The sequence below is a fragment of the Heterocephalus glaber genome, unplaced genomic scaffold (genome assembly GCF_053883595.1).
Source record: "Heterocephalus glaber isolate CG9 unplaced genomic scaffold, H.glaber_assembly_v1.0 deba00001472, whole genome shotgun sequence".
Lineage (NCBI taxonomy): Eukaryota > Metazoa > Chordata > Mammalia > Rodentia > Bathyergidae > Heterocephalus > Heterocephalus glaber.
In genome coordinates, this window is record NW_028258315.1 from 86,924,636 (window position 1) to 86,931,225 (window position 6,590).

The following is a 6,590-nucleotide window of genomic DNA, read 5'->3' on the forward strand; positions in this document are numbered from 1 at the left end:
CTTGTGTTTGCAAGCAACAAAATGGATCCTGGCTAACCTTAACTTTCGGAAATTATCATTGTGGCATGGAGTAGCTTGAGTGGAAAGAAATGCCGTAGAAGCAAGTTTCAGGAAGGATAGGAAACAGAGCTCGTGGATGCTAACAGCATTGCCCAGGCTCTTCAGGGCACTGCCTTTAGAAGGAGTCAGCTCATTATTCTTTTTACATTTGGGGGGGTACCAGGGATCAAACTCAGGACCTTGCAATCTTAGGACCTTGCACTTGCCAGGTGGCACCATTGAGCTACATCCCCACCCTTTTTTTAAATTTTTGAATCCTTTCTTCAAGATTCAAATGGCCCAGAGAAGCTGACAGACCTAGGTTGAGTTACATGCCCATTTCATGACCACGGGGAAAAGGCATTTTGAAGGACAATCCTCTTAACTGTGTATCTGATGGAAAAAGGATGGTTTCCTAAAGGTATTGCAGGAGGGAAAGGGTAGCTGAGCAGGCAGAAAACATTAGCTGTCCACTCATCAGCTCACTCACTGAGTACCTACCCTTGGGAAGATTAGTCTTCCCCTAAGCCCCTTCCAATAAGCTAGAGTTGCCTACGGAATCCACCTTATGATTCTAAAAAAAGAGTAGGTGGAATTGGCCAACTCAGTTTCTCCCTCCAAAATCAATGGGATAGCTTGGTTTTTAGGAAATATACACTGAAGTATTAAAGGGTAAAGGGTCATGAAATATGCAACCTACTCTCAAAAATTTCAGAAGAACCAGGCATGCATGATGGTACATGCCTGTAATCTCAACATTTGGAAGGCTGAGGCAGCAGGATTCTAAATTTGATCTCAGCCTGGGCAATTTAGTGACTTAGTGAGACACCACCCTGCCCCCCCACCCCGTCTCAAAAAAAAAAGTGTGGGGTGGGGATATAGTGCTGTGCAAAGCTAGATTCAATCCCTAGTATTTAAAAAAAAAATGAAACAGAAGATAGAGAGAGAGAGAGATAGAGGGAGAATATAGCAAATGGTTTTTAAAATAGTGAATTTGGATAAAGGATATATGGGAGTTCGTTGTGCTATTCTTAAAAGGTTTTTCTAAGTTTGTAATTATTTCCAAATGAAGTTGAAAAAAATTTTAAAAAACAAAAACAAAATGAAGTTGAAAAAATAGTCAATGGGCAGGGCAAAAGGAAATGTGCTTTTCCATTGCATGTCCAAAGATCTTTTGATGAATTATTATGCAACAAGTGAACATTTGTGTGTCCATATTGCCAGATCCAACCTCTAGAGGAAGTTCTGAGTGCCAAGACATGTAATCTCTGATGCATTACTACTATTCATGTGACAAAGCTCCACTGTGAGCCTATGAAACACTGCATAAGGCCCATCTATGTACTCCTCTTTGAGGAATTTAAGTGGGTGGAGATTTCTTTTGGCTTTTTTACTTTTGTTTTAACATTTGTTAGAGAATGAATTTCAGACATAGTGTGTATAGTTCATGCTTTGTGCTTCTAATGGTCATTTATAACCCAACAATTTTCTCTACCAAGTACTTACTAGCCTGATTTGAAGCCAAAATTACTAATTTCACAGTCATTTCTTATTACAAAAAGATTTCAGTCTGTAGCAGGATAATCACTGCAGCATTGGTAGTAGCAAATTTTGGGGACAAGTCAGTCATCCATAGAGTACTGATAAAATACTTTCATGCAATTACATATTGATGTAGATGATAAGAAAGAATGAAGCAGATCTACAAGAGTGGATATGAGGGCCAGGGATTTAGCTCAGTGGTTTCACCGCCTGTTGCACAAGTGCAAGGACCCAAGTTCAATCCCTGGTACCCCGCCCCCCCAAAAAGGAGTGAATATGGAATAATCTCTAAGTAAAAAAATAAATGAAGCCACATGCAGTGGCAAGCACCTGTCGTCCCAGAAATCCAGAGACTGAAGCAGGATTGATTGAGCCTAGGAGTTCAAAACTATCCTGGGCAATACAGCAAGACCCCATCTCAAAAAATGAAAGAAAAATACATTTTAAAAAATGAAGCAGCACTCTATGAATGGACGTGGAAAATCTCCAATGTATATTTTTAAGAGTAATGTGCAAAATCATATGTAAATATAATACATTTGTATTTTAAAATTGCCAGGCATAGTGGCACATACATGTAATCCCAGTTACACAGGAGGATCAAATGTTTGAGGCCAGCCTGGGCAACTTAGTGTGATCTTGTCTCAAAATAAAATGTAAAAAGAGACTGGAGATTTAGAGTGCTTGCCTAGTATGCACAAGGCCCTGGATTCGACTCCCAGTACAAAAAAAGGAGGAGGAGGAGGAGGAGAAGGAGGAGCAGAGGGAGAAGGAGGAGGAGGAGGAGGAAGAGGAGGAGGAGGAAGAGAAGAGGAGGAGGTGAGAAGGAAGAGGAGGAGGAGGAGGAGGAAGAGAATTACATGAATGTGTAAGCAGTGAGTGAACCATTCATGTTTTTGCCTGCTCTGCACATGCCTATACACATACACAGAGCATTTTCTGGAAAAATATGCAGGAAGTCAGTCACATTGACAACTTCTGGAGAGGGAAACTGATATGAGTGGAGGTAGGGATCTGAGGGACAAGTATTAGAGGAAGACTTTTTGAGAAAATTGTCCAGGCTGCACTCAAATTTGTGATCCTCCTGCCTCAGCCTCCCAGATTCCTGGGATTACAGGCACCACTACCACACTTGGTACAACCTATATTTATTGATGAAGAAAAATATCTATAGCACATTACTAAGTGATAAAATTAGGTTATACAGTAGCATGTGTATAATCCTGTTCACATCAAATTTCACACATAGATCACCAAATATATTTCATTAAAATGTGAAAACATTATTCCATGATGGATGATTTTTCATTTCTGCTCAAAACTTTTTTTTTTTTCATACCAGGGATCGAACTCGGGTCCTGGCGCTTGTGCAGCAGGCGGCGAAACCACTGAGCTAAATCCCTGGCCCTCAAAACTTTTTAATATTATTAACTTTTTTCTAGAATGTTCTTTGTATCACTTTTTCCAATGAATAAAACTTAAAGAAAGTGCTGGGAATTTAGCTCAGTGGTGCCACGCCTGCCTGGCAAGTGCAAGATTCTGAGTTAGATCCCAGTTCCAAAAAAAAAACAAAAAAAACTTAAAAAGAAAAGCATTCAAGTCATTTCACTGGTTTTACTCTTTAACTCAACAAAGATTTGTTTATTGCAGCAGACCATTCTAGAATTACCTCTCCTAATTTTTTTTTTTTTGGAAACAGGGTCTCTGTAGTTCAGGCTGGCCTTGAACTCATTGTGTAGCCCAGGCTGACCTCAAACTCTCAGTGATCCTCTAGCCTCAGCCTCCCAAGTGCTGGGCTTACAACCATGCGCCACCATGCCTGGCCACCTGTCTTATTTTATAGGCTGCCAGATTTTCTATATGCTCTTATAAGAAAACACTAGAGCTAAGTACTTATCAAGGGTCCTTTTGAAAAAAATTTTATAGCAAAACATTTATTGGTACATTTTAGGCATACATAATGATAGCACCCATCATGGGGAATTTGCACCTGTACATGATACAACCTGCTAAAAAATTTAAGTACCAGAAGAAAAACAAAAAATCAAACAGAACAGTAGTTGCCTTGAAGGTGGGAATGAGGATTTACTGGGAAAGGGTATGAAGGAACTTTGTAGGGTGACAGTCATGTTCTATATCTTTGTAGAAATCTATGCTCTTGTCAAAACTCAGCAAATTACTCCTAAGATTTGTCCATTTCTCTTTATGTCAATTTTACATTAAAAGAAACAGTTAAACAAATTGGGCTTTAGTGATTTTGATATCTGAATTTGCATTGAAATGCATAAAAAACAATACAGATTGATTAATAGGATGGATAAAGAAATGGATAGCTGTGCAATAAGGCAAACATAATAAAATATTAATACTGGGACCTAGTTGGTATGTGTACATGTGCTCACTATAAAATATGTGCAGGTTGGCTGTTTAGATGTTTTTTTTCTCAATAGAATGCTGAAAAACATGGGAGTACTGATGATCATCTATTAATATGTTGAATATATACATATTTTATTCTTGTAAACTAAGTTCAACACATTGAGTTCTGAAAGTTGCCCCCAAGAAAACATTCAACCTCTCTGAATAGGAAAACTATATAAATTCATATATGCACATGTGACATAATTAGTGACAGGGCTGTGGCTATGGTTTAGATAAGCTTCTTAAAGGCCCATGTTAAAGCCCTGGTCTCTAGCATGTGATGCTATTAGGAGGTGGTGGTGCCTTTGAGAGGTGGGGCCTAGTGGGAGGTCTATTTTATTTTGGGGGGGGAGGTCTATTGATCACTTGGGCCCTGCCCCTGAAGAGGATATGGGGACCCAGACCCCTTCCTCTTGCTCTGTCTTTTGTGCCCTGCAATGAGGTGAATGAGCTGCCTTTGCAGGTTGCTCTGGACATTAATAGAGAGAGCCCAAAGTCATGAGGGAAATTGGTCACTGTCTGAAATCTCCAAAACTGTGAGCCAAAATAGACCTTTCCTATTCATAAATTGATTATCTCAGGCATATTGTTACAGTATCAGAAGCTAACAGCTTCTTCAAGAGTAACTTCATGGGAAGCTGAGCAGCCACTCGTGCCTTTTGTTTTGTTTTGTTTCATTTGGTGCTGGAGATTGAACCCAGAGGTCTTGCACTCACTTGATAAACTCTCTATCACTGAGCTAAATCCCTAACACTTTCTTTAATGTGCTGCTGTTGCTGTTCTGAAATTCTTTTTATTTTTTTAATTTTTTTTTTGGTACCAGGGATTGAACTCAGGTCCTTGTGCTTTCGAGGCAGGCGGCAGAACCACTGAGCTAAATCCCCGGCCCTCTGAAATTCTTTTTTTTTTTTTTTTGGTACCGGGGATTGAACTCGGGTCTTTGCGCTTGCGTAGCAGGCAGTGAAACCACTGAGCTAAATCCCTGCCCCCCCCGAAATACTTAATAATTTTAACAGTGAACTCTACATTATCCTTTTGCACAAAGTCCTATAAATTATGCAGCCAGACCTGATCAGTGAACAAAAATATTACTAAAATATATTTCTCCTTATTCTAGTCATTAAGTTAACAACACTATACATATGTATTCTTTTTTTTTTTTTTTTGTATTGGGGATTGAACCAAGGACCTTCACACTGAGCTACATCCCCAGCCCTTTTCTGTTTCTTATTTTGATCTAAGTTGCTAAATTTCCCAGGAGGATATTATAGACATGTACTGCCATGTACAGCTTGAAAAAAAAAAAAAGAAAAGACTATCCCAGCATTCCAGGAAACTGAAGCAGGAGGACCACAAGTTTGAACCCAGCCTAGGAGAAGGCCATGGGTTCAATCCCCAGTACTAGAAAATAATAAGAAAAAGACTAGATAATTTTGTGTGTGTGTGTGTGTGTGTGTGTGTATGAGAGAGAGAGAGAGAGAGAGAGAGAGAGAGAGAGAGAGAGAGAGAGAGAGAGAGAAACAGAGACAGAGACAGAGAAGGGCCGGGGATGTAGCTCAGTAGTGCTGCACCTGTCTGGTAAGCACAAGGTCCTGAGTTTGATCCCTGGTACTAAAGGGGGGAAAAAAAAGAGTGGACTGACAGAGACACAGTGAAAGGCAGAGAGACACAGAGACACAGAGAGGGGAAACAAGAGAGAGACTGAGATTAGGTCTCATAGTTTTGCCAAGACTGGCCTCAAATTCCTGGGCGCAATCCCTCAGTTCTCCTGACTCAACCTCCTAAGTAGTTGGAACTACAGATGTGCCCCACCATGCCTGCCTCCTTGAAGTACTCTTAATATCCCCAATTTTGGGGTGGACATACTGAGGCTCATAGGTATTAAACTACATGCACTTGCTCAAGTTCACACATTTATTATACCCTCAGTATGCATAGTAGCCCAGGATACGTAGTAGACACTCTGTGTTTGTTAGATAAGTAGTAATAATAGTGGCTTCTATTTCCTGAGTACCTAATAAGCTTAGAATGCTCTACCTAAACTTGACATGTCCTCCATTAGCCCAGAGTCCCTATTTTGTCATCACTTGCTCAAGGCAACATTCCCTGTCACCCTAAATTAGATTGGATCTCCTTTTATGATACTCCACTGTAGACTTCAGTATAGCATTCATCACAATTGTCACTAGACAGTTCTCTCTGTAACGCCTGTCTTCCCTTCTGGACTGGAATTGCAAGTAAAGATAGTGACTTTTTTTTTTAACAAGTGTTTGCCACCTGCTCCAGCTTTGATAGTGGCTTTTTTTTTTCTTTATTCTAAGAATCCAGTGCTGGACCTGGAGCATGGCCTGCCTGCTAAAGCTTGGCTATATATTTTATCCTCTAACCCTCAACCCTATGCAGTAAGATTATCCCCATTATTTTACATGTGAAGAAACTGAGATTCTGAGAATTCAAGTCCATGTTACCCTACCCTAGAAGAAGTGTCCCACCCCAATGTGGACCTATATCTATTTGACACCAAAATATTTCATCATCTCACCTCAGCCCACTGTTCCCACATGACATCTGCCTGACATTATTTTCTA